This window comes from Mirounga leonina, unplaced genomic scaffold (assembly GCF_011800145.1).
Source record: "Mirounga leonina isolate KUSES-001 unplaced genomic scaffold, KU_Mleo_1.0 Mir_239, whole genome shotgun sequence".
Taxonomy (NCBI): domain Eukaryota; kingdom Metazoa; phylum Chordata; class Mammalia; order Carnivora; family Phocidae; genus Mirounga; species Mirounga leonina.
In genome coordinates, this window is record NW_023270624.1 from 490,371 (window position 1) to 500,590 (window position 10,220).

Sequence of the window (10,220 nt, forward strand, 5' to 3'; positions counted from 1 at the left end):
GAGTTTTCCAGTCTCTTGCCTGACAGCAAGGGTCCAGTTGCTGGTGTTCTGGGGGCTGCCTGGAAAAGGGGGGCAGAGGGCCACTGCATTCAGCATTCCATTATACAGCACCCATGCCCTCTTTCTTATGATCGGAGAATAAGCCCCCAGCCTTCTGCCTTTCCCAACTGTTTCTGCCCTTTCTCCTGCCATGTCTTCACATGAGCCTGACTGCCCACCCCAGAAGTGGGAGGCCCTGCCCAAGGAGCCCATCAGAGTCCTCCTCTGGGGATTTTCAAACTTGATATGGGACAGAGGGTCTGCCCCCCTTGGGCAATGGAAGAGCAGAAGGTGACACAGGGAGAAGGAAGCTGACCCAGAGGAGAACAGGATGTGATGAAGAGTTTGCCCATAGCTTCCAAGGCTCTGGCCCATTTCTCTAGCTTGTGGTCCCAGGGCCAGCTCCACCTATGCTCTCCCAGGGGTTACAATGCAGGAACCTCCCAACAGTTGTCCCCACTGGGTTAAGTGCAGTTTGGCTTTCTCAAACACACAACGGAAACCGTCTTGACTTGCATCCCCTGGCACATTGGGTCCTGGTCAGGGCTGGGGAGGAGATGGGGAGGGAATGAGGGAGTGGGGGGAGAGCAGGCAAGGTGAGGAGGGAGCAGAGGAGGCCAGCACAAGGACACTCAGTGTCCCTGTGTGCACAGTCTATGCCCTGAACTTGGTACTGCTCTCCTGGAGTCCTCACGGCATCCCCATCAGGCAGGGGTCACCAACCATGCCCACTCCCCATGGAATTAAGGCTTGGGGAAGCAAATCTCTTGCCCAGAAGAGCACAACTCAGTGAAAAGCCCAAATGGAACCCGGTCAAGGCAAGTCAAGAGTGGACGATGAGATTGGAGCCATGGGAACCCATCAGCACTGTGACCCCTGGACCAGCCTTCAGTGTCCCCTGGCACTCCCAGGCCAAGGAGTGGAGCCTGAGCTCTTCTTCCTTCCCTCCTATGCGCTATTCTCCCACGTGGGGCAGGGAAGTGGGCAATGTCTGCCAGGTGGGTGGTGTCTGCCGGCTGTGCCATCGAGGAGCCAAGTCAAAGGCAGGGAAGCGAGGAGCAATGAGGTCTCAGGAAGAAGAACAGCCAGTGGCCTTCAGCTCAAAAGGAACACCGACAGAGCTGCAGAGCTGAAGGGAACAGAGAAGGGGGAGGTGTCAGACAGCAGGTGGGCAGCCCAGATGCAGGTTCACTAAGGCCTTCCTCTTAGCAGGTGAGTGAGCAGGCCCAGGCCAGAAGTCCCCTCTCCAAAAATCAAGCCAGGAACCATGGCATACTCTCTGACTCCTCGTCCTCCTTCACCCCCAACCCCACTTCTAAGACTGACTACTCTACTTCTTAAACAGACTTCTTTTCTTTACATCAAGTTTTTTAGAATACTTTACATATGTTAAAAGTCACCCCTTTTCAGGTGCCCAGTTCTGAAATTGGATAAACATATTGTGATATGACCACCATCATCATTAAAATATAGAGTATACCCATCATTCCCCAAAATTCCCTCGTGGCCTGGTCATCATTCCCGCCCACCCCCACACCCCCACCTTGATCTTTGGCAACCACAGACCCAATTTTGCTTTTTCCAGAATGTTCTAAAATCACAGAGATGTAGCCTTGTTTGGCTTCCTTCACTTAGCAGGATGTTTTGGGTACTTTCCCATGTTGTGCATCTGTCAGGTCAGTGTCTTTTACCGCCAGGTAGTAGCCCACTGTATGGATGCACCACAGTTTGTTTACCCATCAGGCTACACACGGGCTTGGGTTGTTTCCAGTTTTTGACTGTTTGGAATAAAGCTGCTATATTTATGTCCAACTCTTTGTGTGGACACGTTTTTATCTCTCTCGGATACATATCCAGGAATAGGACTGCTGGGTGGAATGACAAGTGTACGTCTGATGTTACCAGACATCGCCAAACTGTTTTCCAAAGTGGGCATGCTCCTCCTGCTTTCCCACCAGCAGGGATGGGAGTTCCAGTGGCTCCACGTCATTGCCACAATATTCTCTGTCTGTTTTATTATAGCCATCCTGGTGGTTGTGTAGTGGCAGTCACTGTGACTCTTCATGGCCTCAAGTCTTGAAACAGTTTTAAAATCAGTTCCTTCCTCTTGACACCTGCCCCAGGCCAGGCCTCACCTTCTTTTACAGGGGCCTTTGCAGTAGCTCCCTAACTGGTCTTGTGAATATAAGTCCCTCATCCCTGAAACTCCATGGGCTCTAGTGATCTTTCCAAAATAAACACCTAAGCACATCATTCACTTCCTTTCTTAACACCCCTCAACATCTGCCCTCTCCCTCCACAGATGGGGCCCCTATCCCGAAATGCCCCAAGGGCCAGCAGGTAAGGGCTAATGAAGTCATGGCCAGAGATGGGTCATAGGGAGTGGTAGGGACTATGGTGACCTAGGGGCCTCCCCTAAAAGGGCAGCTACCACTCAGTTCCTTATGGGAATGCAGGCCCCATGGTGCCAGAGCTTCTAACTACTCAAGAGAAACCAGCAATTGAGATTTTTCAAGTGAAAGCTCCCAATTTTCAAATGTTGGCAACTAAGTCAATTTTAAAAAAACAAACAAAGCTGGGCTAAACAAGACATATCAGTGAATTGAAGCGAGTCCATGGATCTCCAGTCTGCAGCCCCAGTCCACCTCAAGGCCCTACTAACCCTCCAGTCCACTTCTCCCCATCTCCAGCAAGACCAGGTGACCTTGGATTTCCTGAACACAGCATGTAGGTGCTTACTTCTTTTGGGTCCCAGTGCCCTTTCTGCCTAAACCACTGGCCTAGCACATTCCTGCTAGCTTTCCAGCTTCAGCTGGGGATTCCTCCTATCCAGGATGCCTTCCTCAACTATTTCTCCACACCCAGCAGGCTAGGTCAGTGGTCAGTCATACTCATGTGTGCAACACCTTCCCCCTCCCCCATCTCACTTGGCCTCCACTAAAATTCTGTGCATTCTCCCAAGCATGGACTAGACCCTTCCCCCACCTCATCACCTCAGCTCTGTGTCCATAAATGTTCACTGTATTTCATAAACCAGAAAAGGCAGAATCCTTTTAGAAAACTATAGATGTGTGTGTGTGTGTGTGTGCATGTGCGCACACGTGCACAATGACTTTAGGTACTCACTTTTCATGGGGTGAGTGTTGTAAACTTGGCGGAAGTGTGTAGGAATGGGTGCCCTTTCCTAATCTAAGGGGAAGCACCCATGAGTGCTCCTTAGTGAAAAGACAGCTCTGACAGCCAGGCTTTACTAGTCTCCCATAATCCTTGATGATGGCAATTTCTGGCTTCCTGTTTTCTCTTGCACACCTGGGGCAGGTGGCAGATGAGGCTGATGTGGGGACCAGTGTGGGCAGGAACCCACCTGATGGGCCCTCCTTCACTCAGATCACACTCAGGAGCTAACAATTTCAAGCTAGGATGGGCCATATTTTGTTTTAGAAAACTCCCTCTGGTGGCCAAGGTAGCGGGTGGCCTAAGGGAAGACCACACCATGGCTGGATCCAGTCCTCTACCCCAACTCCTCCTCTGAGGCCCCGGTGCCCTCAGCCTGACCCTGCATCCCCGCAGGCTTGCCATCCTCCCCAAATGCTGCCACCACCCTCCATGCCCCTCAGCCCCTTGACCTCCCCCTCTGCAGGGTCCTGCTTCTTCCTCCCAATGTATCCCCTGCCCTGATCACCCAGTTGGCTCTGGCATCCTGTGATGGCTGTTCCTCCTCCACAGTCCCCCACTATCGCGGTCACTTTGGGGACCAAAGTGTGCACCGCCCCCCACCCTATCCACGGACCTCTGATCTTTTTTCAATACGTCCAGCTTCCTCGCCTCACTTTCAGCTTTGCTTATTCAAACGCAAATCTGGCAACAGGCAATCCCCTGGCCTCTCCCATCATTTCACACGACCCAGGCCTGCTGGAAGCCAACGACGGGCCGGAGGGTTGCAAGAGTTGGCTCAAAAGAAGGTAAGTGTCAATGGACCCCAGGCCCTAGGGGGACCTCAGTACTGCATTCCCATTTAAGACCTTGCCTTTCTCTGAGTCAGAGGTTTGACCCCTGGCCCCGAATACACCAGCCTGTCCCCTCCTCCATTCTGTCGTGGACCCGCGGGGACACCAGCCTTGCACGCGGCCACCTCCTCGCACTCCGCTCCCCGACTTCTGGCCTTTCATAGCAAGCCGCAGAGTCCAAGACCCCTGCCTCTCCTCCCCACTCCCTCGCCGCCTGAGTCTCCACGTCGTCCCGGGGGCCACACCACGCCCCGGTCTCCCCTCGTCCTCGCCCCGAGCTCTCCCCCAAACGCGCCGGGCTCCATTCCCCTACTGGCCGCCTCTCCGCTGCCACCCTGCACCTGCAGCCCAGAGGGCCCGGCTCTCGGTCCGCCCGTCGGCCCTCTCCGCCGCCTCCCGGCTCCGCGTCCGGCCGCTGCCCCGCGGGCCCGGTGATGGGGATGGCAGACTCAGCGCGCGTACGGAGCCGGGCCTGCGTCCCCAGCCTGGAGGGCGCCCCGCACAGGAAGGAGCAGCTGCGCGGCCGCGGAGCGCCGAGCCCGGCCGAACCCCGCACGGAGACTCCGGCTCCGCCCGCCGCCCCGCCCGCCCCGCCCGCCCCGCCCGTCACGACCCGCCCCCCGGCGCGATTGGCCGCGCCTGCCCGGCTCTGCGCGCGCTGATTGGTGGGCGCGCGGGTCGGTCAGGCCGGGCGCCGCGGCGGCGGCGGCGGCGGCGGCGGCGGCGGCGGCGGAGGAGGAGAAGGGAGCCGGACCGGAAGGGTCGAAGCGCCCCGGCGCCCCTCACACCCACTGCGGCGGCGGCGGGGCGGAGCGGGGCGGGGCGGCCGGCCGAGCCCCGGGCAGCGGATCCGCGAGCGGCCAGTGCGCAGCGCCGCCAGTCCGCCCGCCCACCCTCTCCCCCTGGCGCGGCGGCTGGGAGGCGAGGTGAGCAGGGCGGGCGGGCGGGCGGGCGAGGCCTGGCGGGGGCTGCTCGAACGGGCCCCGCCGGCGAGGGGCGGCGGGAGGGCCGCGCGGCCGCGGTCTGCAGGGCTGGGGAGGCGCGGGGCCGCGGGGCCGGGGGCTGCGGAGCGGGCGGGGCTCTGTGGGGGCGCAGGCGGCCCCGGCCGCCGCCCCTGCCCTCCGGGCTGCCGCAGTCGCCCCCTCCCGCCCGGCTGTCAGCAGCCAGGGGCTGCGGGCCCGCTTCTGGCCTGGCTGGGGCAGACGTGCCTTGGGGTCTGTGGACGCCATCCCTCCGGATTGAGGGGCACGCAGTTGCATACCCGCGCCGGGATGCTCAGGATCCCGAGTCTGGTTCCTGCGACCTTGGCCAAGGCACTGACCCTCGCTGTACCTCCGGTTTCCCCTAGGGAAAGTGGGGAAATGTCCACCCTTTTGGACAGGATTGTTGTCAGGCTGTGTGAATGTGTGTGAAAGCGCCTGGGCAGGAGCCCGGGCTTGGGCGGGATCCTGACCCATGCTGGTGTGAGTAGGGCAGGAACCCCCTCCCCATCCGCCCAGAGACCCCCATCCCCGCGCTCCTCCAGGGCCTAGTCATTGCACATTCAGGGCCTCGCAATGCCAGAGCGGGCCCTGCCCACCTCCCCTACCACTCCCACCACCCAGAGCCCTGCTCCCCAGTACCCCCATCCTCTCTCCTACCTTGACGGTGCAGCCCCGTTTACCTCAGGACCTTTGCACTTTCATTCCAATGCTTGGAGCTGTCTCCGGTATCTTTGCACAGCTGGCTCTTTCTGGTCAGATGTCTCATTTTCCACGAGGAAAATTGACCACTTGACCACTCTCTTTCTCCCCTTAGTCATTCTATGTCGTTATTTTGTTTAATTTTCTTCCTAGCATCCACTCTGGTTTGAAACGACTCTGTCTGTTGATTTTGTTTCCCCTAGTAGGATGTAGCTTTTTGAGAACAGGTAGTTGTCTGATTTGTCCACTGCGTTATCCCCAGTGCTTAGAAGGCACACAGTAAGTATTCAGTGGTATCAGTGCAGTGAACGAATGAATGACCCTGCCTGCTGTTGCTTCTGCTCTGTCAGTTTATTTAGTGACTTCTGACTAACTTGTGAAATATGTAAGCAGATGGAAGCTTGTTCTCATTTTGCAAAACATTTTAATGTCCTTGACCCCTTTATTTGGTAACTGTCAGAACAAGCTGTGATATAAAATTTTACATTTTTGTAATATTTTAGCTCTAATTTCCTTCCACACATTCAGGAGGCAGTTACTGAATTCTGCATTATCTAGGTCAGGCTTTCTGCTTGGCCCTGGGGACACAAAGGCAATAGCAACAGGGTCCCTTCCTCCAGAGAGCTGGAGAGCCCAGTAGACGCGGCAGACAGGTTAGTTCCAGGACAGTGTGATGGAGTGTAGTGGAGGGGCTGTGCTGTGGAAATGTGGAGGAGGTGACAGGTGGTGCTAGAGTTGGGCCTTGAAGGGTGGTGAGAAATTCGCCAGGCAGAGAGAGGCACAGAAGGGGGCAAAAGGGCAGGGGAAAGGAAGGACATGAGGCCAGTGTGGGGTCAGGAATCAGCCTGCAAGGTGGTGGGGACCCTGGAAAACCAAACCTCACCCTGCAATCTTAAAAAAGGAGTCAGAACTCTACATTGTATTTCTATGCTCCAGATTCTCAACTGTTGGCAGTAGCTAATTTTAAAATTTTTTAAATGCTCTGAGCCATGCAAAATTCACTTAGCTTGGTTGCAGGACTGTCGGATCTCCAGGGCAGGGTATGTAGAAGGGAAGAGCAGCGATGGGCTGGAAAGGTAGCCCAAGGCCAGGGGAGCGGGGCCCTGTTTATCCAGGTACTCTCACTTAATTTTCGCTGGAAACCCCGTGAGTGGCAGCTGCGAAACCCATTTCCGAAGAGGAGGACACGGAGGCTCACAGAGTGTCAGCAGTCGGCTTCACAGCAGGCAGCTCGGAAAGTGAAATTGGAACCCAGGTCTCCCCCCAGATAAGCATCCTTTCCCGGGTGCCTCAGCTCCGACTGTTCTCTTTTGGCTTTTAATTTGTTCTGAAAGAACAACATCCAATCTAGATGTTTGCCTCCATGTAGCCCCCCCCCCCTTTTTTTTTTCAAAAGGATCCTGCAGGGTTAAAAATAATCCTATTTTGGCATAGTCTTCTCTGGAGAGCTTTGATATTGCTGAGGATTTAATTTTTGGGATGCCAGGACAGATTAAAATGTGTTTAAAATAAGTGTTGGAGGGCATATTCAATTTGTCTATTTAAGATAAAATGTTCTTAATTTTCTGGATAAAGAAAAGTGCCAGATGAAGCAATTAACAGCGAGGAAAGCAGTTGTTTTCGTAATGCATAAGGTAAAACAGAAACCACATTTTCTTAACACTTGATTTGGCAGTAGGGCAGCTATTTGTGGTTTAAATATGTAGCTATACTTCTCCACTGATTAAGAAGAGGACTTTTTTTTTTTTTACATCATTTTCTTGAAGAGTAATTAAATATGTACTTGGCCTTTGTGATTGTGTGAACTAGTTTCAAGGTCGGTCTTCATCTTAACTGTTTTTTATGAGAACTTTCAAACATAGACAAAATTAAACGATAGTATCCAGCTTCCAGTTATCAACTCCCCCCCATCTTGTTTCACTCCCAGCTCATCTATTTACGCCCTCACCCCCCCATATTATTTTGAAGCGAAACCTAAATGTCATGTCATTTCATCCATGAATATCTCAGTATATATGTCTAAAAGATAGGACTCTTTTAAACTTGGAAACGCAATAATTCCTTAATATAAGCAAATGGTCAGTATTCAAATTTCCAGTTGTCCCATACATTTTATGGTTCTTTAACAATTTGTTTATCGGAATCAGGATCTAGATGAGGCCCATACATTGTGATTGGTTGATACATCTCCTAAGTTTCTTTTAATCTGTAGATTCCCCCTCTATTTTTTGTTTTCCTTGTAGTTTATTTGTTAAAGCAATTGGTTGTTCTGTAGCATTGCCATGGTTGGGGTTTTCCTGACTGCATCTCTGCAATGTAATTTGACATGTTTCTCTGTATTTCCTGAAAATTCGTAGTTGAATGTAGATGCGGCTTGGTCAGATTCAGGATGCCCTAGGTGGGGTGCTCTCTTCCATCTAGAGGCAGGTAGGCCCATGCTGTGATGTTAGCAAACTGTTGATGCTCAGTGCCTAGACCCATTGATTCATTAAGGGTTATATTACTTGGGAGGCAAGTTTATATATCTTTTTGCACAACAAAAGCTCATTGTTTTAGATTTTATATTGGCCTTTGAATTGCCAGTTAAATTATTTTTAATCAATACCTCAAATCCTCCTTGGAAAACGTTGGGGTATAAATTAATAGAAAAATAATGAGCAAGAGTAGTCACCATTTTAACATAGGACTTCCTTATAGCTAAAGATTTTGAAGGTGAATTTCAACAAATTTGATTTTATTTAATGCATTTGGGGTTTTTCGTTTGTTTTTGTTTTTTGGTCCCATAAAATATTCCACTCTCCCTCTCTGCCCTCTGCTAATTTTACTTTAGTATCTTTCTTAAGCAAAGACTACGCACTCTGAAACTTTTCAGAAATAGTAAAATTGGATTCCAAGGATACATGGCTGACATGAGATTGTTACCTTTTTCTTAAAAATGAGGCATTAACTACCTTTATGTTAAATGGGTTCTTGCCTATTCTGAAGTTGCAATTTGAAGCGTTTCTATAAGTGAATTTTTTGGCTGTGAGGAGAATGAACAGTGTGAACGCCTTTTAGTTGTATGCCAAATGTCTGTCTTTCCGTAGGCCAGGATAGGAAAAACTTGGGGATTTGTTTAAAAAAACAATTTTATCCTCCCTCCCCCACAATGATGCTAAGAGAAAGAATGAGAAATAATGACTGCTTTCAAAAGAACTTCCTTTAAAAAACTATGTATATGTGCGTGTATATATGACTTGTATGGATCTGTAAGCGATTTAATTCATTAGACTGTTTAAGTTGTATCTCAATCAAGGCTGCTACTAGTTTGATTTTAGCATATCTAAGGCTAAGGGTGCAGCCCAAGTAATAAATCCACCAGCTCTGATTCTAAAATCAAAATCTCTTTCACCAACTCTTAACTAGACTCTCTAGTTAAAACACAGCATCTCTTATGAAGCAGATGTCTTCAACAGATGTCCTTAAACATCACCTGCTGGGCACAACCTCGAATGAAAAGTAAATCCTGTGCATTGCCTTCTGTCTGTTGTCTCTGCCCGAGATGCTAACCCAGTAATGGCCATGTCATCAGCTTTCCCCCTTAGCAGACTTTGGTTCACATTTTCAGAATGCAGATGTTTGTCTGGGGGAGCAGTAAATAGAATGGGTGTGGTGATTCTGTTCTAATGTCAGCTGACTTTGAGACTTTGCCCTGTGCTGGGCACTGTGCTCACTGTCCCCTGAGGTTGATTCTGCTCATCCCTGTTTTACATCCCTGAGTGTAGTCTAGGATTGTCCAGCTAAGTGGCAGGCCCATTGCCCTCTGACCCCAGATTTCCAATCTGTTTTTTTAAAGTTATCTTTATTGTGCAATTATGTGTCACAATTAAGTATCTAAAGAGAAATCTAGAAATCCCAATCTGGACAGCTATTTTGACAATTCTTATAAGACATATTGATTCTAGATCTTAAGTCTGTATGCTATAATTTAGAAGAGAGTAATACATGTTTTTTCTTTTTACTTTTTGGCCCCCTTCACCCATTTCTCCTGCCCCAACCCCTCCTCTGGCAACCATCAATCTGTTCTCTTTATAAGGTTGGTGGTTTTCGTTTCGTTTTGTTTTTTAGATCCCACATATAAGAGAGATCATACAGTATTTGTCTTTTTTTTTAAGATTTTATTTATTTGAGAGAGAGAGAGAACACGAGTGGGGGGAGGGCCAGAAGGAGAGGGAGAAGCCGACTCCTCACTGAGCGGAGAGCTGGACGCGGGACTCGATCCCAGGACCCTGGGATCATGACCCCAGCTGCAGGCAGATGCTTAACCGACTGAGCCACTCAGGTGCCCCAGTATTTGTCTTTCTCTGTCTGACTTCTTTCACTTAGCCTAATACCCTTGAGGTCTGTCCATATTGTCACAAATGGCAAATTTCCTTCTTTTATGTAATACTCGATTGTGTATGTCAACCATATCTTTTTTTATTTTATTTTATTATGTTATGTTAATCACCAG

General features: G+C 50.8%; 1 protein-coding gene across 4 annotated transcripts in view; it reads left to right on the plus strand.

The window, feature by feature from the left end:
• Nucleotides 1-4,804: 4,804 nt before the first annotated feature.
• Nucleotides 4,805-10,220, plus strand: part of MAPK9 (mitogen-activated protein kinase 9) — a 50,849-nt gene continuing 45,433 nt past the window's right edge. For 2 of the 4 annotated variants that reach the window (XM_035029374.1, XM_035029371.1), the window contains exon 1: nt 4,811-4,972. The gene's annotated coding sequence lies outside the window, so the exon portion shown is untranslated. Of the gene's footprint in view, nt 4,973-10,220 lie in introns of all 4 variants that reach the window. The other 2 variants (XM_035029377.1, XM_035029373.1) reach the window with 2 other exon arrangements.